At 36.1% G+C, this 22,130-nt stretch overlaps 1 long non-coding RNA gene across 1 annotated transcript; it reads left to right on the forward strand.

The window, feature by feature from the left end:
* The first annotated feature begins 3,033 nt into the window (after positions 1 to 3,033).
* On the forward strand, positions 3,034 to 21,376 carry LOC103883801. The gene is made up of 4 exons (XR_002521614.2): positions 3,034 to 4,888; positions 10,137 to 10,274; positions 14,065 to 14,178; positions 20,825 to 21,376. It is a non-coding gene; the product is annotated as an uncharacterized LOC103883801 (long non-coding RNA).
* The last annotated feature ends 754 nt before the right edge of the window (positions 21,377 to 22,130 follow it).

The following is a 22,130-nucleotide window of genomic DNA, read 5'->3' on the forward strand; positions in this document are numbered from 1 at the left end:
CTCTAGGTTATCTTCAGAATCTACCTCATTTTCTGGTAACCAGGGAGCTTTGTGCTTTGATAAGCTTCTCTTTCCTGGGATGGGTTTGCTCTTAGAGGCACTTTACTGTTGCAAGGTTATAGATTTCTATCTGGCTTGTTGGGTCTCAGGATGGACCTTGGGTGCAATCTTTTTATAAACATTTAGCACATACACCGCCCCCCTACCAACAGGAAGCCAAAGAAGATATACAGATGGCAAATAAATATATGAGGCTTATGTGGTAGCTCACACCTGTAATCCCAGCACTTTTGGAGGCCAATGCGGGCAGATCACTTGAGGTCAGGATTTAGAGACCAGCCTGGCCAACATGGTGGTTTCACCAACATGAAACAATATTAATAAAAATACCTAACTTGTTTCTCAAAAATTCATCAAAAACTATGCTATTTTTGGATTAAGTTTTTTAAAAATAAACTGCCTACTCCTGTTGTATAAAATAGCAAGATTTCATGATTAGACTTTGTCCAGGAAGTCTTCTTTTACCTCTGAAAATATGTTACACTGTTGGTGGGACTGTAAACTAGTTCAACCATTGTGGAAAACAGTGTGGCGATTCCTCAAGGATCTAGAACTAGAAATACCATTTGATCCATCGATCCCATTACTGGGTGTATACACAAAGGATTATAAATCATGCTGCTATAAAGACACGTACACAAAATCACAAGCATTCTTATGCACCAATAACAGACAAACAGAGAGTCAAATCATGAATGAATGAACTCCCATTCACAGTTGCTTCAAAGACAATAAAAAACCTAGGAATCCAACTTACAAAGGATGTGAAGGACCTCTTCAAGGAGAACTACAAACCACTGCTCAATGAAATAAAAGAGGACACAAACAAATGGAAGAACATCTCATGCTCATGGATAGGAAGAATCAATATTGTGAAAATGGCCATACTGCCCAAGGTAATTTATACATTCAATGCCATCCCCATCAAGCTACCAATGACTTTCTTCACAGAACTGGAAAAAACTACTTTAAAGTTCATATGGAACAAAAAAAGAACCCGCATTACCAAGACAATCCTAAGCCAAAAGAACAAAGCTGGAGGCATCACGCTACCTGACTTCAAACTATACTACAAGGCTACAGTAACCAAAACAGCATGGTACTGGTACCAAAACAGAGATATAGACCAATGGAACAGAACGTAGCCCTCAGAAATAATACCACACATCTACAACCATCTGATCATTGAAAAACTGACAAAAACAAGAAATGGGGAAAGGATTCCCTGTTTAATAAATGGTGCTGGGAAAACTGGCTAGCCATGAGTAGAAAGCTGAAACTGGATCCCTTCCTTACACCTTATACAAAAATTAATTCAGGATGGATTAAAGACTTAAATGTTAGACCTAAAACCATAAAAACCCTAGAAGAAACCCTAGGCAATACCATTCAGGACAATACCATTCAGTCCTTGCATGGGCAAGGACTTCATGTCTAACACACCAAAAGCAATGGCAACAAAAGCCAAAATTGACAAATGGGATCTCATTAAACTAAAGAGCTTCTGCACAGCAAAAGAAACTACTATCAGAGTCAACAGGCAACTCACAGAATGGGAGAAAATCTTTGCAATCTACTCATCCGACAAAGGGCTAATATCCAGAACCTATAAAGAACTCAAACAAATTTACAAGAAAAAAAAAAAACCACCAAAAAGTGGGCAAAGGATATGAACAGTCACTTCTCAAAAGAAGACATTTATGCAGCCAACATACACATGAAAAAATGCTCACCATCACTGGCCATCAGAGAAATGTAAATCAAAACCACAATGAGATATCATCTCACACCAGTTAGAATGGCGATCATTAAAAAGTCAGGAAACAACAGGTGCTGGAGAGGATGTAGAGAAATAGGAACACTTTTACACTGTTGGTGGGACTGTAAACTAGTTCAACCATTGTGGAAAACAGTGTGGCAATTCCTCAAGGATCTAGAACTAGAAATACCATTTGACCCATCGATCCCATTACAGGGTATGTATCCAAAGGATTACAAATCACGCTGCTATAAAGACACATGCGCATGTATGTTTATTGTGGCACTATTCACAATAGCAAAGACTTGGAATCAACTCAAATGTCCATCAGTGACAGACTGGATTAAGAAAATGTGACACATATACACCATGGAATACTATGCAGCCATAAAAAAGGATGAGTTTGTGTCCTGTGTAGGGACATGGATGCAGCTGGAAACCATCATTCTCAGCAAACTATCGCAAGGACAGAAAACCAAACACCGCATGTTCTCACTCATAGGTGGGAATTGAACACTGAGATCACTTGGACACGGGAAGGGGAACATCACACACTGGGGCTTTTTGTGGGGTGGGGGGAGAGGGGAGGGATAGCATTAGGAGATATACCTAATGTAAATGAGGAGTTAATGGGTGCAGCACACCAACATGGCACATGTATACATATGTAACAAACCTGCACATTGTGCACATGTACCCTAGAACATAAAGTATAATAATTAAAAAAAGACATGTGCACACATATGTTTATTGTGGCACTATTCACAATAGCAAAGACTTGGAACCAACCCAAATGTCCATCAATAATAGACTGGATTAAGAAAATGTGGCTCATACACACCATGGAATACTATGCAGCCATAAAAAAGGATGAGTTCATGTCCTTTGTAGGGACATGGATGAAGCTGGAAACCACCATTCTCTGCAAACTATCGCAAGGACAAAAATCCAACCACTGCATGTTCTCACTCATAGGTGGGAACTGAACAATGAGAACACTGGACACAGGAAGGGGAACATCACACTCTGGGGCCTGTCATGGGGTGGTGGGAGTGGGGAGGGATAGCATTAGGAGATATACCTAATGTAAATGATGAGTTAATGGGTGCAGCACACCAACATGGCACATGTATACATATGTAACAAACCTGCATGTTGTGCACATGTACCCTAGAACTTAAAGTATAATAAAAAAAAATGAGTATCAAGCCATGAAAAGACATGAAAGAAATTGAAATGCATATTTCTAAGTGAAAGAAGCCAATCTGAAAAGGATACCTATCATATGATCCTAAAATATGACATTCAGTAGAAATAAAACTATGGAGATAATAAAAATATCCATGGTTGACAGGGGTTGGGGGAGGAGTGATCAATACTTAGAGCACAGAGGATTTTAAGGGCAGTAAAACTATTGCACATGATACTATAATGGTAGATGCATGTAATACATTTATCCAAACCCATGGCATGTACCACGCCAACGGTGAACTTAATGTAAACTACGGGCTCTGGGTGACAATGATGTGTCAACATAGGTCCATTGATTGTAACAAATGTACCACTTGGGTGAGGTTGTTTATAGTGGAGAAGGCTGTGCATATGTAGGAGCCGGGAGTATGTGGCAAATCTCTGTACTTTCTGCTCAATTTTGCTTTAAACCTAAAACTGCTCTAGAAAAGAGTCTACTGAAAGAAACCCCAGACAACTCAGGATATCCATGGAAATCAAAGTTAGTTAACCACAAAGGACCAACAACTCTGTGAGAGTAACCAGTTGTGCCCAGACACTAACTGACTTGTGTTTTTACTATTCTCAGAGCAAGGAAAGTCACTGATTGTAATAACTCTTAACTTTGGCCTTGGTACTTTAGCATTGTTAGTGTGTGAGTAAAAATTACTTATATTCTGGTAAGGTCCTGAGTTGTGTAACCTATGTAGTTTTCTTTACTTGCTGTGTTTAACCCAAATTCCATTACTCAGTTTGATTCAAGCTGTTCTGTTTATTCTTTACAGAACTGACTTCAAGAGTGTCAAACACTTCTGCTCCTCTCACAGTTCTTAACTGCTCCTTCTCCTGATTTCTATGCTTCATTTTCTCCTGGCTTATCTCTGCCTCTTCAGCAGAGCTCAGTGACAACCCCTGGGCCCTTTTATTTTTATTTTATATTTACTCACTTTTGTCAGTCCACATTTCCACAGAGGGATTTTGTCATTTTTATTTAGATTCTGGCCTTGACTCTATTTACTTATCAAAGGCTTCAGAATCCTTTGGGATCTATAAGGCAGAGTGGAGAAAAGTTAACTACAAGAAAAGCTACTTCAACTGCACAGCGAAGGGTCCTTGTCTGTGTGCACAGTGAGATCTCCATGTCAATCATTTTAGTTTTACCTACACACACACTGGAAGCCACATTGGGATCTAATTTTGAGGACATTATGTGCTGACAGATAGCAAAACACATCTACATAAAATCCTTTCTTCTTGCTACCTCATAAATTTGAACGAAGTGGGTAAAACTAGGTTTTGGTTATTAGAGAATAATTTGGATTAGTCTCCTTTTTACTAAACACTCACATCCAATGTTACATCACTTCTGTTTTATATTCACTGTCAGGCTATGCTACATGTGCCAATTAAGCTTATAAAATTGAATTTGATAAATTATTTTATCTTGTACAGAGACGTGTTTCTGGAACAATTAACCTATAAGAGAGAAAAGAAATGGGAAAAGTTACACCCTTCTTTCATTTTTCTTGAAATGGATCATGAAATCTAATTTGAATAACAGCTTTAAGAAATTACATGCTGTTTCTACATGTAATTGATGTTATACAAAAGCTTTGCCTCTTTTCCTTGTTGGCCACCTCTGTTGTCATGACAACGAATGTGATTTCACAGAGGCAGCAGTGCATTTGTTGAGCAGGAAGAGTGGGCCACTGTTTATGAGAATAATTATTTAAGAACAGGTGTCATTAACATAAGATTAATTGTCAAACTCATTAGAAAAAGAACAAAATGGAATATTGTTATCACATAAAATCAGGAAAATATTAGAAGAAAAATAGTGTAAGTATACTAGACACTTGAGTGTACACAGCGTTCTTGTGGGCTAATTCAGCATAAATATGGAAATGCATATAATATAAACATACGGTCATTGAAATTTAGCCCTGGAAGGGATCCTGAAAATAAATCTAGTATAAACTCTTGAGCTGTTATAATGAAAAAAATTAAAAAATGAGACTGTTCTTCAACAAGATGCATGTATAATTTCTTGTGGGAAATCAATGAACACTAGAAATATATGTTACCATTAGGAGAAATGCAGAGCTAATCTAAGTGGATATTACATGGTTTCAGATTCACCTCTGTATTAATGAAATAAATATATTTTCTTATAATCTCTGAGAAGCTTCTGAACTGAGTCCATGGTTTTATGGTAATGCACCATTACATCTAGGGAGGTAATCCCAATTGAGCAAAGTAATTGAGTTTTCAATATAATTTTTTTTTTTTTTGCAAATGTGAGATAATGAAATACTTCTCACTAAAAATGAAAGTGAAGTTGAGTCAAATTGTTATTCTTGAAAGTGTAAAGAGCGACTCAGCTAAAGAGCAGTTGCTGATAACCATCTAAACTCTCTTATTCATCCTCAAAATTCATCCAGTAAAATTTTTCTTTTGGAATTACTTGAAAATAAGTGGACAGGATAAGAGTTTTCCAATTTCAAGAGAACTCAGGATTTATGAGAAGCGCTAATGAATATTTGTGAACCAATAGTGAGTCTGCCCACAGCATTAATAATGTCCCTGCAATTCCATGCCATTTCTCTTCTCAAAATGTGATGATTATAAGGTTGTAGTTTCAGTGACTTCCCAAGGTTTAAACACTTCCTTCTCCAACATTTATGAGACATTTCTCAACATAGCAGGGACTGTTAGATTTGTCAGCTTCAGAAAGTAATTGATATTTTTCCTGTCGATTGCTGTTGTGGAAAACTGTCAGCTATCTCTTGACGTTATTTCCAAGAACACTCTTCATTCTAAATGTGTAGAATTTTGCCTTACTGATAGAGATGAGGACAAAAGGGATATATAAATTGTAGGATCAGATTATTTTAAATAATAGGATTCAATTTTTAGATATTAAAAAGTAACAGGAAATCATAAGTTTAGATGCTTTTTATTTTGTTTTGGATCAATGGAAATGCTTAATTTAAAAGAAACGTATTTAGTATATAGAACCATTGGCACCAATTGAAATTTTATTGCAGAGTATGGTTGATGCAAAAGGTAGGGAAAATTTTGAACTGTGATATAACTATATATTGAAGGAGTTTGCATATGTTTAATATTGTGGCAATTGAGACACCAAATATTTAGTTGATGGGTGCATTAAAATGAACACTCAGTTTAGCAAAAACCCCCAAAGGCCATCAGTACAAATGACCTACATCAGTCATGGACATGTCAATAATTCTATGTTAGCTTAGCAAACAGTTCTGAAGATTTTAAGCTGGTGAAAAGAAACACTTGTGTGTGCCTGAGTACATAAGAACCATGCATGCACAAAAGGCGATAAAATATAGTGGCTAAAAGAATGAGCCTTGGAGTCAGAGTTCTAATCCCAGCTTGGACTTTACTTGTTCGGAAACTTTAGATAAGTTACTTAAAGTCCTGAAACCTCAGTTTTGCTGCTATAAAATGGGGATAATAATTTCTTACTCACTGGGGTGGAATGTGATAAAAAATTATCTTGCGCGTAGTAGGTACTCAACGGTAGTAATAATGATTACTCTTTTGATAGGCTTAGTGAGTCTGTGTGGTAAAGGTAAAATATCATTACTCATTTTTATTTTAATTAAGAATACTTTTGTTCTAGGAAATAAACAGATGAATTATAGCTAAAGTACTGAAAATTTTGAAATAGACTTTTAGATTATTACACAGATGCTTATTGTAACCCCTATAAAAATGTACATTATATTGTTTACTGTCTAACAAATCTTAAAGTGCCAGTTGTAAACTAACCTATATAATGCTTAATAAAGTATTTTGGGTGAAGAAACATGGGTAGCCTAGGCAGTCTGGTATAAAAGGCCCCAGCTACATAGTGTGGTGCCATTTCTTTGAAGAAATTGCAGTGCTGGCTTCTAGATTAGAATGCTCTTATATGGGTTGCTGACTCTGTGCTGTACTACGTGCATTGGTGTGCTGATAAACTGTCTCTTTCAATGATCACAAAAACAGTGACAGCAAGAGAAACCCAGACTTGTAGCATTTGCCCATTTTTAAGGTGTAGATAATTCCATCATACCTGATTTAAGCTATAATTCTTAAATATTTAATAATCAGCTCTTTGGCAGAAAGGAACTCCTGCACACCACACTAGACATCCTATTATGCTCATCCTAGTTACAGATTTCTTGATGACCACTCTGGTGAGGCTATGCCCGTCTGCTAACAGAAACTTGTTGCCTCCATCCTGCCTGTGAGAGACAGGCTTACTGGACCATAATGTGTCTCAATTTGAGAAGCAAATTTGATCTTCCCCTCTAAATTTAAGGTCAATGGGAGGAATTAATGACAATTTCCTTAATGGAATGTTAAAGTGAGTACAAATGCTAGGGCACAAACTAGAAGGATCTACATAAATGATAAGGTCAATTGATTACCTTTTTGGACCTTATATGATTATAGGCACTCACAGAAATTCAAAAGGCAAAGGCATGCTTATATAAAAAAAGATTTTTCTTTGGGCATTTATGGTTCTGGGAAAGGAGCAATTTATCTACACACCTAGACTCTCTATACACAGACATTCTATCTATCTATCTATCTATCTATCTATCTATCTATCTATCTATCATCATCTATGTCTATAATGTTCTTGCTAATAACTCGATTAACAATAAAGACACAACATTACCAGATAACTTTATAATTCTTAAATTTATAAATACCATTAAGTAATTTGCAAATGTTATTTCATCTTTTTTTTGGTTAAAGTTTTGTAACTGATACTATTTTAGGGAGCAAATTAGTACTAAATTGCAGATGTCTGATGTAAAAGAATGTTCATTTTGAAAAGAGATGAAATTGAAATAATTGTCCCTTTTATTGTAGTTGAATTTTCTTCTTGCCTCTTTCTTTTTAGTGGTAATGCTAGATTACACAATTAATTCCTTTTATATTTGGTGGTTTGATTACATTCCCTTAAATGTTATAGAAAGAGAATTTTAAAAACCTCAGTTTTTGTTAAGTCCTAGAATTGACTTTCTCACAGTGGTTTCTTCCTAGGCTGGCTTAGTGGGAAATGTAGGATCATGGATTTGAATTACTGTTAGAGAAGAAAGCTTAGTCTATGCTCTTCATGCAGGCCCAGAATCATGAATTATTTTAATCATCATCCACAAACCTGTATTAAACACCTACATTATGCAGAACACTGGACTGGAAATTTGGAAGTGGGTGTCATCAGCAGTGTTTGAGTATTTATTCCCCCTCAAGAAGTCTTGAGCTATGTAAAATAGCCATGCACACAGATTTGTGGCTGTTATCTTGTAATCCCACAATTGCTGTTGGAGAACTTCACCATATGTCAGATCTTCCTTACTTTGCTAGGTTTAGCTATGCCAAGTTATTTTAAGGAACAGATTCATGATTAATAGCAGAACTTCTGGGTGAGTTTTTAGGAAGAAAAAACCCTGTGTCCAGGCATTTATCCCAGTGCCATGTAGGAAACAGAGGAAATCAGAACTGAGCCCATACGGAGCGAGGTCTTGGAGTCTAACATGTGTTATATATTTCTTGTGTCAGTTTTCCTATCTCAGTGATAATGCAAAGAACCTGCAGCTTAAAGAAAGAAGACAAAGGTTATAAATGTACAGCATCAAATAGCCAGAACACAGTTAGGACTTCAAGATGAATTCACGTTAATCTCCCTGGGAAAAAGCAGTTTCCACAACTTGGTGCAGGTCTCAGTGTGAACTGAAGAAACAAAACGTAGCAAAAGAGTGAGAGAGAGAGAAAGAATTATTGATTTAGTGGGGTTGCTAATAGTTAGGGTAATGAGCTTCCTTTGAAGCAAAAGGCTCTGCCACAGGAAAGAAAGGCAGCATTTCTGCAAATAGAAGTGAGAGGCATTCAAGCATAAAAAGACAGCAAATATTCTGGGGTATTTTTAATTTGATTGTTGGGAGTCTGGATATCTGTAACTCTTGCAGATATAGCTTTAGTTAAGTGACAGGAAAGAAAAACAGAGAAAGAAACTGGAAGTCTATTATTAAACCCTTTTCAAATATTAAGTTTTTTTTTCCTTCAGTATTATTCTTTGGCCTATAGATTTTCATTCTTTTTTTGTCATTAAATTCAAGAGCATAGCTATGTTTGGATTATAATGCAATATCCTAGTCCTGAACTTCAAACTGTAGAAGAATTTTAAGGTGAGATGAGTTGTTTTAACTAATATATTGCCGATTTAAACTGAGATGTAGTAATTCATAAGGCAAAAAAAAAAAAAAAATCATCATTTGCTCAGGCCTCTATGGAAGGCAGCAGGCACCCGTGCAAACTCGCTGAAGTCATTTATTAAAATGTTTTCAAGGCCAATAATCAAATCTAGGGAAGAGAACTAATATTTACTGAGTACCTACCAGATTCTAGATACTGTGATAAGCACTGATATTTCTGAACAACTCTATGAAGAAGATTGGGAAATCTCAGTTACAGAGAGGATGAATTAATGTTCAGAGAAGTGAAGCAATATACAACAGACTATATGGCAATCCATATGGTTCTTACTGCAAATGCCAGCATGGCCCACTGGAGAGGGCCTTCTAGTAGAGAAGCATTGTACAGGTGTGAATTAATGGGACAACATTCGGTTCTATGTTTTTATTTTTTGAGTGAGGAAACTGAAGCTTGCTATGATTATATAACTCACTGTAAGCTCCAAGTGGCAGAGATAGGTGCTTGGATTCTGATTCATTAATTGTTTGGCCACTGCCATATTTATGAATTTACAGGTGCTCTTTAACAGCACATGTCATCAAAAGTTTAGATCACAAGGTTTCCTGCCTATTAAAATCTCAGGGTGAATGTATTTCCTTAAATGGGTTTTCATCACCTTCTATTTCTGCCTTTTTCTTTTCTTTTTACACAGTTCCCAAAGGATTTGACTGATGTAGCTTTCATTTTAAGCTACCATTATGATCCATCTGGGTTTTTGGTTTCGAGAGCCACCATGTAACTTAACACGCAGCTTTTCCTCAGCCTTCAAAATTAACTCTCAAATGTCATTTTATCTTTATAGATATGTTCCTGCTGGTATCTTAAAGAGAAAGAAGAATACTGGTTAATTCAAAAAAGCAAATAGCAAGGAAGCCGTAAGGTTGAAGATATATTTCAAAACAGAATCCTAGTTATAACCGGACTTAGCTCTCTATGAAATGTGAGTAGTCCTGTGTCTATTACCCTTTAGCCCCCTTCTGTGATTCTCTTTCTAGACAGCTTCCTAGAAGGCTTTATTCTTTCATTATTTGTCATTTCTCACACTGGGGCCCTCTACACTCAGTGTTCCCCTTCATTTCTGGTCTTGTAGTTGGTTATCCAAGGGTGTCTGTGAGCCCCAACCTCCAAGTTCTCCATTTGTGTAAGCAATGGGGCATTAAGCCTTGCCTAAATTTCGGCCAAATCTTTGCGACTGGAAGATTAGAAAGAGAGATGGCTGAAGATGTCTAGAAATGGAGAAAACAGAAAAAAAGTGATGATGCCATGGGAATGGATACAATTATTTTGACCATCCTCAACCTTTTTCTCTAAACCAGTGGCTGACATCAAGAGCATGAGGTTGAGGGAAGATGAATTCTGGGGGGGGCAATGTAAAGCACTTAGAATTCCTGGGGAAGGAGAACTGGGACCATGACACATACATCCTAGAGATAGGATGCCTTAGAATGTGGGAACTAGAATAGGAAAACTCTTCATGTCTCCAGTCATTAAATGTTAAGGATGAAGTTAAAAGAATGATCTTTTACAAGATTTAGTTTTCCTTTGCAATATTTTGTCTTAACATTTATTATTTATAAATTTTTTATAAGCTAATTGTTAGTTCAGGCCTCCCACCCTCATGATATATAAACTTGACTTGAACTAATAATGCCACTGCTTGTGGAAGCCACAGTCTTTCAAAACATCAGAGACATCCCAAGTTTTACCTGTTATGGTCTGTCTTCTCCATCTATGAAATCTTTATTGTTACATGTGGCCTGTTTTATTATGTGTTGAATGGATATAAATGTTTACTTATTTCCAAAAATAAGCCCTGCTATAGTTTGAATGTGATCTTTCTAAAAGGCAGCTTTTGCCATGTCATAGTATTAAGAGGAGGGACCTGTAAGAGGTAATTAGTCCATGAAGGTTCTTCCCTCATTAATAGGATAAGATGCTCTTATAAAAAGGCTTGATGCCACAGCATTCTTCCTCTCCAATGGATGCAGCCCTTACCAGAAAACTGAACCTGCTGGCACCTTAATCTTGGATTCTTAACCTCCGGAAGTATGAGAAAATAATTTTCTGCTCTTCATACATGACCCAGTCTCAGGTATTTTGTTATAGTAGTGCAAATAGACTAAGATAGCCCCTCACCAACCCTTTGGCTTCTACTTTGTCTCTTCTGTCATTTTCTCTCTTTCATTTTTTCTCCTTCTCCAGATACCCCAAATTTCTTTTTGTGTCCAAAATCTTCACATTAGCAGATAGTCAGGCTTTGCACAGATTCTTACTCCAAGATAAAGACTCTTTTCAACAAAAGTGGCTTTCTGCTTAAGGGAATTTCTTGCATTTGTAGCTCCTAGAAGAATAATAATATGGTCTTTATATTTTAATAATATTAAATTACTGAAAAAATTTGTCTTTAGAAACTACAAGTGAGAATAATCTAGTTTAATCAATCTTTTCTTCCAAAGTTATTGTGACCTATTATTTTGTCCTCAAATAGTAAAAGCTTTCTGTGAATATATTTGCTTGTCATGACATGAGGACAAACTCTGTGAATATGAGAAAGTTTTTCCAAGTCTCATGCCCCAAAGAGGGCTATGTTAGTCTTAGATTTGTACAAGAAGGAATTTGGACCAGAAGCAAGTGGAATTTAGCAGGACACACAATCCCCCCATTTCTGTTACATATTCAAATATGTCACATTCTTCTTTTTCCATCCGGAGTAAGGCCTCAATATTGTAGCAGTCCCCTTCCTTCTGAAACCAGCACTCCTGGAAGAATATTCTCTAACCAGGCTTGAATATTTCTTCCCAGGTAACTCTTCATAGGGAGTCCCAGTGATGATTCTTTGACTATAACTTCTACTTGACACTGGAGTACTACTGATTTTCCCTAACTCTGTAGGTTGTTGGATCAGACAATACCAAATTCATGAAGGGGTCTCAAGTTGTATCTACAGGAGCTAGTAATGATCCCAAGACTATTTCTTAAAAGAATAATTTAAAGAAAGATAGTTGCTTGCTGAAGAGGGCCTCTTATGTGATTCTTCTACCAGGGTTCAGTTCAGGGTTCATACAACATCTTGACCTGCCACAGACACTATATGCACTGTTGTATCTATCGGGGCTTGGAAAGAAAGTGGCAGAAAGACTTCTTTAGAAGGATAAGCCCACTAGAAAATTATCTTTTGCTCTCAAAATCTGAGAAATCTTACAGCTTACTTAGTAATGTCCACATATCTTACATGCTCCTTTTAAAATCTAAAGAGGCCTACCAATTACCCTATCCTACTGGTAGGAGATACAAATTTGGCTTCTTTTATTTTACTATGGAGAAGACATATTGATACCCTTCATAGGACTAAGCCTCCAAAAATGTCAATGAGCACACAAGTTCTTGGATTTTGTGGAATTTTTGTCTTATTCTCTATAAACACATTTTCCCAGGGTAAATAAAGTACCTTTTATTTTCCCCCCTATTCACCAGGTCCTGCCAGGAGGATAGTTGAACATATTTATGTACTTTGGGATGGTGAGGGACCAAAGGACCTAAGAATAATTTATGGCATAGACATGGAGAGCATATATAGTCATGCTAAGTAAAAGCAAGTCTACTCTCTATTTTCCATTTATTGCAAAAAGAAAAGAAAGGATAGCTAGATCGGTAGTTATATACCTTGTTCCAGGGGTTAGATGGACTTGTTTTAGTAAAAGCACCCACCATCTCTGGTAGGTGCTTTTCACATCCACATATGAATGTTTTACTATGTCTGAAGCTGGAAACTTAATATTTTCAATCTTTAATATCTTTCATCTCTGAGAAAGTAGGTAAAATTGAGGCAGTTAATATTAATTACCAAACAAAAATTGCTTTTCTCCAAAACCCATCTGTCTTTTGAATTACACAGACAAGTTAATCACGGATATGATAAGTTCATTATTACTATATCTTTCAAGTATTTGACAGTGGCTTTATTCTTATGATTTTAATTTGATGTTGGAGTGCTATTGATTCCTGCATGGACATGGTATTGCTTTTGCTTCAGTATTCTAGTAAAATGTGAGGGAGGAGCAACCGGGGCTTCTCCTGGCCCTTCCAACCAAACAGTTCCTATGTATAGTTCAGAGAACCACTGTGGGGGTCCCTTCCAACTGTAGTCTTAGGAAATGGGGAAATAACACAGTTTGGGCTCACAGACCCAATTAATATATCATGAAGTGGACTCGGGGCAAAACGCTATTTATTACCTGATTCTCATGGTTTCCCTGTGACTAAAAGACCTCAGAGGCATTTTAGGTTTGCATTAACTCAAAACCAATATCTGAGAACTTATCGTGTGTATAGGTATTTACCCTCTTCTGACACTCTTTTACCCTGGTAAATGTCTATAGGTCTCTTTGGAGAATGTTAAGAGGAAGATTTACAATATGTGTATGTGATGATATTATAGAATCTTTCATTAAATTATTTTTTCTTCCTTATAATAAAAGGGGTCTGGAAACTGATTCGGGTCTAGGAAACAGGTTGGGAGCCATGACTCTTTATCATGGTGACTTAAATCTGGCCTCATTAATCTGGCCTAATTTTGTGTTATAATGATCAAGTAGAATATTGACTACCCATTTCTCTCCTAAATGTCTCATGACCAATATGCAAATACCAAAGATTTTTATAGGTCAATTCATTTTTCTTGCACTCTGGCCCTGCTGCCTATCAAAGTAACCCTATGCACCTCATCTCAGTGGTTACCAGGCTTCATTTCGGTTGCTGTCGCCTCTGGACCCCATCGCCCCTGTTGAGATCAAGAATCCCATTTCAAAGGAAACATGCTTCATCTTCTTGGCCTACCAAATCAGGTACTAGTGCACTTTTAAGGGATACTGGTGCTTTTTCATCCCCATATGAATGTTTTACTATGTCTGAAGCTGGAAATTTAACATCTTCAACTTATTACTTAAACTGTTAAAGTCCTGTACATTTAACAGCAACTAGCTTGCTTTCTAGTTCCTGTGCTTTCTATGCCCCTCCTAATGATTTTTCAGAGAAGCTATGTGGTCTACCAAATGCTTGCCTTCTATAGACACTTTATACTAGGTTATCAAATTGCCATTTTAAGTAATATTTGCCACTACATCAAGGATTAGTAGTGTACCATCCTCTAATATTAACTACACATTTGTTGGCTTCAAATCCAACTAGGTCAATCAATCTCATTTCCCTGAGGAGTCTTTTTGCCTTCAAACACTTCAGGTTTATAAACAACATATAGGTTAAGATCTTTAGTTGCAGCCAATAGAACCTACTCTAGCCAATTTAAATATATTTATTTTGTTTTATTTTATTTTATTTTTTGAGATGGAGTCTCACTCTGTTGCCAGGCTGGAGTGCAGTGGTGTGATCTTGGTTCACTGCAACCTTTGCCTCCCAGGTTCAAGCGATTCTCCTGCCTCAGCCACCCAAGTAGCCACCACGCCCAGCTATTTTTTTTTTTTTTTTTTGTATTTTTAGTAGAGACGGGATTTCACCATCTTGGCCAGGATGGTCTTAATCTCTTGACCTCGTGATCCGCCCGCCTCAGCCTCCCAAAGTGCTGGGATTACAGTCATGAACCACCACACCTGGCCTTCACTAGATTTATTAAGGGACATAGAGAGCTCAGGATGAATAAATAGACGATAGGCTGTGTGATGGTTATTTTCTACTGCTATCTACCTGCTCACTACTGCCCAATCCTTCTTTGCCCTGATGTGCCCCAGGACATAGACTTTCATAGACTGCATGAGCTGGGCTCTTAGAACCTTGGCTTCCAGTTGGGTTCATCCAATAGGAAGCATAATTAAGAGAATCAGAATTCAGAAAGAGAGATAAAGTGTATATTCCTCACCTGTGGTTCTGGCAATGGCTGGATTCCTTTAAGCCTGTATTTTCTGTCAGGTGGTCTCTTCTTCCTGGTCTTAGCTTTCCCTGGGGTCCAGGAACAATATTACCTTTCTTGTCCTTTCAGACCTAAGGGTGATTAGTCCCTGGCTGCTTAACCAGCCATTTTCATTTTCCTTAAATTTTTCTATATTTCTGCAATAGTTTTTCTAATAAATTCTCCACAACTAAACCTTTCTGAGTGTGTCAACTGTTTCCTGTTGGGAGCCTAACTGATATAGGTTGAATTTCTGAGACTGACAGAACCATCTGCTACCTCTGCAAAGACCAGAAAGTTTCCAGTACCACACCAGTTGTCAGCTCCAGAAGCATGTGATGCCTTTCATGACCACTAAGCTGCTGAATCAGGAGCTGTTGCCATACCTGGGGACTCCAGGACAGCACAACACTGCTGTTATCCACCTAGCTAGATGCTGTTACCATCTCTTCATGTACTTCAGTTCTGAATTAACGTCTTGTACAAGTGCATCTAATGGTGGAATTTAAGTTATCTGTCATCACTTAAGCAATAAGAAAAGATGAATAAAATAGTGTTTGCATTTTTATGTTCGGGAGGAAGAATTCACACGTTTCCAAACGTAGAAGAGGTATTTAGAAAATCTGGGGCATGTGACAGATGTTCACTTATTATTATCTCTCTCATTCCCTTTTGTCCTTTGACTATCATATTTGTCAAAAAAAAGCATATTTAGTTTTATGCTTTTTTCATTTCTTCTATTCTGATTTCCCTTTATCTGATTTTATTGCTCATCCTTCAGTGTTTTTTTTTTTTTTTTTTTTCTTGCTTTAGAATAGTTTGAGTATCCTCTACGATATAGTTTGGCTGTGTCCCCACCCACATCTCATCTTGAATTGTAGCTCTCATAATTCCCATGTGTTGTGGGAGGGATCGTGTGGGAGATAATTGAATCATGGGTGTGTTTTTCCCCATACTGTTCTCATGGTAGTGAATAATTTTCACAACTTCTGAAGGTTTTATAAGGCATTTCGCCTTTCACTTGTCTCTCATTCTCTCTTGCTTGCCACCATATAAGAGGTCCCTTTGCTCTCCCTTTGTCTTCCGCCTTGATTGTGAGGTCTCCACAGCCACGTGAAACAGTGAGTCCATCAAACCTCTCTCCTTTATAAATTACCCAGTCTCAGGTATATCTTTGTTAGCAGTATGAAAACAGACTAATACACTCTAGTAACCACCGTTTTATAATTTTTCTTCAAGCTAGAGATAAGAGCCCAGTATGGTTGAGGCTGGCCTCTCCCTTTATTGAGGATTCAAGACTGCTCTTTCCTGGTCAAGGAAAGTTGGGATTCCTTTGAAGAGACAGGTGTAAACACCTAAATCCAAAGTGGAGGGAATGTGCAGAGTAGCGGTTTTCAAAGTGTGGTTTGAGGACTCCTGGGAGTCAACAAGCTCCTCTCAGGAAGTTTATAAGATTTTTCCTTTTCCACTTACATAGCTCTGCAAGGCTGGATTTTCTCCATTGACTTCAACAAAAATACTATATCACAACATGTTGAATGGTGAAGCAGATATGAGACTTCAGCTGACTTCTGTTAAGTCAGATAATAAAGTTTTGGAAAACGTAAATCAAATGCTATTATTCTCACTTTTTTGTTTTGGACAATATAGAGATTTCTGTATTTATTGTTGTTTTAAAATTGATAAACATTTGACAAGAATTTATTTTATATAATATTAATAGTAACTATATTAAATAACAAATATTAAAATAAAAAGTATTTTTAAACTTCTCAGTTTTACTTTCTAGATGAGATTGGGCATGTTTAGGGTAGTATGGCTGTAGACAGTTTTACTTTCTAATACAGTAAAAATCAATAAATTAAATCCACATGAACATAAAGCTCTTTGGGTATTCAATTTTTAAGAGTTTAAAAGGGTCTTAAGGCCATGCATTTGAGAACCTCTCATGTAGGGTGTGTGTGTATCTGTAGCTTGATTTGTGTACAACTCAGAAGATAGTTGGTGAGATAAAATAGGTCTTGCTATGACTATTACATTTTGAAGGTCCATCAATGATTTAAAATCCAAATTTATTTTCATCAGTGACCCATGTACTCTAATTTTTTCTCATTTATTAGTTTTCTAAATCCTTAAAAGATAGAAATAACCAATCAATAAATTTCAGAAATCTCAAATTCCCTAATTAATCAAATCAAGTACAATTTTAGATATACTATACTGTTCTACTATGTCAATTTATCTCTTCTATATTTTCAGTTTTTTTAGTTATCCATAAGGGGTAGTGACTGTATTGATGTAGCTCACTCTCCCACTCCAGGCCCAAGAGGTTATTGACTTTGTTGGTCTAGCTCACTGCTCTACTCCCAGCATTTAGCACAATGACTGCCACCCAGCTAATTCTTAGTAAATACTTAATTGAAATAAAGTGAACCGATCAGAATTAAGTTCTCAATAATTTCCTCTTCAATGATTAGAACTCAGTTATCTGGGAGAGAGCTCATTATTTAATAAAATAAATATGAAACTCAGGTTCAAAACTAATTTTGGTTATGGTCTGATTGAAGATTTAACTGTATTCTTTTCTTGAACTTTCATGGCCTCAGGACTTAATGTCTGCTTCCCATTCTCCCCATATATTGGTGCTAGCTAGAAAAACAAATTTAAATTTTTATTTCTGTGGCTGATAAGTTGAATACATAGAACCATAGCATTCAATTAAGCTAATCATTAATTTTTCCTGAATCCCAATTTTCCTTCTCTAAAATTATAGAATTGCATAGCATCAGTTTATCATTTCTGAAGGAGAAATTTGTGTTGGTCACTTGAACCTTTACTGCTCAGCCTCTGTGGGGCTTCATCTGCCAGAGGAAAGTGTGAAATACAGAATTCTTCAGGTTCTAGTCTCTCCATTTTGGGTTTAATGCTCGGAGTCATGACTCAGGCATGCATACATATAATGTCCTTTATCCTCTGTGAGTGAATTCACCTTTCCCCTGAGCCCTGTCTTGTGTAGTCCCTGTGATTAATCTTTCTCTTTAAAGGTAACAGTTCTTTCACTTTCCTCAGTCCTATCCAAATTACCCCAGATATTTTTGAGTAAATAAATACTCAGGCTTTCAGGGTTTCTTTCTCCCTAATTTTCCTTCTGAATCTGGATGCAGGGTTCCTTTACTCAACACGTCACATTGTTCTTATTTAATTTCATGGCATTAGGGTTGGAGCCTCTGGTCCATTTACTGTCCTCAGTGCCTTGCTGACCTCCGCTGAGGGATCTCCTTTTGCCTGGCATGTGCGTATCTATCTCTGAGTTGCTGTATCTGCTGTCACCACGTTGCTTCTGCAGTGTTAATGCTGTCACCTGGGGTTTGTTCTCTTAGCTTTGTCAGTACACAGTGATTCCTTCCCACTGGTTTTCCCTCAGAGTTACCTGCGATCTTGCTGTGACTCCTATGTAGCCCTTCCAATATTTGAATATGTCCTTTCTAAAATTCAGATGTTGCCATTGTGATAATATTAAGAGGTGGAACAGGACCTTCATGAGGTGATTAGGTCAGGAGGGCATCTCCCCTCATTAATGGAATTAAGCCTATATCTCATGCACTGTCCATAGATGGTAGAGAAACAAAAACTTTATAGGAGAAATAAAGTAGGAAAAACAGGTTTTATTGTTGTTATTCAGAGATAACAGAATAAAATTTATTGAGAACAAGAAAGAATATATCTAAAGAACAGAAGAGCTTATATTCTGTTCTTTTAAAAAATTTTGCTAAGTGTAAGAAAGCAGAAAATTGGATCTCTAGTATCCTCCAGCTCTCAAGTTTTCAGTCAGTGGAACTCAATATTGTAACAGGTTTTAGAATTATGTTTTAGATAATTGAATTTTAGATAATAGGAGATTAATTTTCAAGTGATCTGTATTAGGCATTAAACTACACATGTGTAAATTGCTTAGAAGCAGATAAGGAAAAAAATGCAAAGAAGAAATCAAAAGGGAAATTAAGAAATACCCTGAGACAAAAAATGAAAACACAATATACCAAAACTTGCAGGATGCAGCAAAACTAGTACTAAGGGAGAACTTATAGCAATGAAAGTTGCTCCTACATCAAAAAAGAAAGATCTCAAATATATAAATTAGTGTTCCACTTCAAGGAGCTAGAAAAAAAACAAAGCCTAAAGTTAGCAGAAGGAAAGAAGAAAGATCAGAGCAGAAATAAATGAAATAGAGTAGAGAAAAACAATAGAAAAAATAAACAAAACTGAGTTTAGTTTTTGAAAATATAAACAAAATCATCAAACTTTTAGCTAGACTAATAAAACAAGAGACAAAACTCAGGTAAATAAAGTTAGAAATAAAAAAAGAGACATTACAACTAATGCCATAGGAATAAAAAAGATCATAAGAGACTATTATGAACAATTATATACGAATAAATTGGATAACCTAGAAGAAAGGGATAAATTACTAGACACATACAATTTACCAAGACTAAATAATGAAGAAATAGAAAATCTGAACAGGCCTATTACTAATAAGAAGGTGGAATCAGTAATCAAAATCCTCCCAAAAGAGAAAAGCCCAGAATAGTTGACTTCACTAGTAAATTCTACGAAACATGCCAAGAATTAATGTCAATCCTCAAACTCTTCAAAAAAATTGAACAGGAAGAAATACTTCCAACTCATTTTATAAGGCCAGCAGTATCCTGATATGAAAGCCAGACAAAAACACCACAAGAAAACTATAGGCTGAAATCCTGGATGAACATAAATGCATGCAAGGGATGCAAGGATTGTTTGGCATAAAAAATGAATTAATGTAATACATCAGATTAATAGAATGAAGAATAAAAATCATGATCATTTCAATAGATACAGAAAAAGATCTGACAAAATTCAACACTCTTGAAATGATAAAAATTCTCAATAAACTAGGGATAGAACAAAATTACATTAACATAATTGAGGCCGTATATGAAAATCCCATAGCTAACATCACATTCAATGGGGACAAAATAAAATCTTTTCCTCTAAGATCAGAAAGAAGACAAACATGCCCACTTCCACCACTTCTAGTCAACATAGCACTAGGAGTCCTAACCAGAGCAATTAGGGAAAATAAAAGGCATCCGAATTGGGAAGGAACAAGTTATATTCTTTGTGTTTGCAGATGACATAATCTTATATGTAGAAAACCCTTGAGATTCCATTAAAAACCCTGTTAGGACTAGTAAATGAATTCAGTACAGTTGCAGGATAAAGATTAACATACAAAAATTAGTTGGGTTTTTATACACTAAAATGGTTCTATCCAAAAAGGAAATTAAGAAAAGAATTCTGTTTATAATAACACTGAAAAAAACCCCCAAATTTAAGAATAAAATAAGAAGGTGAAAGATTGCACATTGAAAATTAGAAAAATTTGATGAAACAAATGAAAGAAGATAGAAATAGAAATAAATGGAAAGCCTTCCCTGGTTTATGTACAGGAAGACTTAGTACTGCTAAAATGTGCATATGACCTAAAGCAATCTATAGACTCAATGCAATCTCTATCAAAATCCCAATAACATTTTTTTTTACAGAAAAAAATCTTCAAATTCAGATGGAGCCACAAGGATCCTTGAACAGCCAAAACAATTTTGAGGAAGAAGAACAAAGCTGAAGGCCTCACTTCTCTGTTTTAAAATATATTGCAAAGTAACAATAAGTAAAACAATATGGTACTGGCATAAAGACAGAAATATACACCAATGGAACAGAATAAAGATCCCAGAGATAAACACACACAGTTAACTGGTTTTCAATAAGGGTACCAAGAATATATAATGAGGGAAAGATGGTCTCTTTTACAAATAGTGTTGGGAAAACTAGATATACACATGCAAAAGAATGAAATTGGACCCTTGTCTCACACCAGATGAGTCCTGTCCAAAAAATCAACTCAAAATGGATAAAAGACTGAAACGTAAGACCTGAAACTGTAAAACTGTTAGAAGAAGACATGGGAGAAATCTCCTTGATATTGGTCTTGGCAATAGTTTCCTAAATATGACACCAAAAGCACAGCCAAAAAAACAAAAACAGACAAGTGGAATGACATTAAACTAAAAAGCTCCTACACAGAGAAGGAAACAGTCAACTACGTGAAAAAGCAATCTACAGAATGGGAGAAAATATTTATAAACCATACATCTGATAAAGTGTTATTTTCCAAAATATATAGGAACTCATACAATTCAATAGGAAAAAAAGAAGAACAAAAAAACAAAACAAAAACAAAGACTTAGAGAAAACAAAAACAAGAACCCTAAACACTGGCAATGTGATTAAAAAATAGGCAAAGGACTTGACTAGATATTTCTCCAAATAAGACATACAAATGGTCAATAAGATTAAACATAGTGTAAAGTATTTTCTTTCAATCTGTCAAATGTCTACAAAAATGGGAAGGGTGGCCATTTCCTATCTTTTTTGAAATGTCACCTGATTTCCTGTTGCCAATGATGTGTTTTTGTAGAAGGAATGCCTATAGCTGGAGAATTTAAATGCAGACAACACATACTTTTTATCTATATGAAACTAATTGAAATAGACAGGAATCCATCTTATTTCAGGAGGTACTATGTAGAAGGAGATGTATCCAAACTATGTCCAAGTATAATGGAAATGAAGAAAGAGCTATCTTAATACTTATGGGGATAATATAACATTTTAAAAAGCACCTCACTTATAAGATTAATCCTAGGTTGATCCGATAAGGTAAAGTATTGTAAGACCTGTATTCTTTCTAAGGACAAATAAACAGTAGTTACAAGTGAAAAAGTCCAGTGGGAGATCTGCAAGTGCTTGAATAGTTTTCCTGAATTCTTTGTTTATTTTAATTCCTGT

The sequence above is a fragment of the Papio anubis genome, chromosome 6 (genome assembly GCF_008728515.1).
Source record: "Papio anubis isolate 15944 chromosome 6, Panubis1.0, whole genome shotgun sequence".
NCBI classification, from domain to species: domain Eukaryota; kingdom Metazoa; phylum Chordata; class Mammalia; order Primates; family Cercopithecidae; genus Papio; species Papio anubis.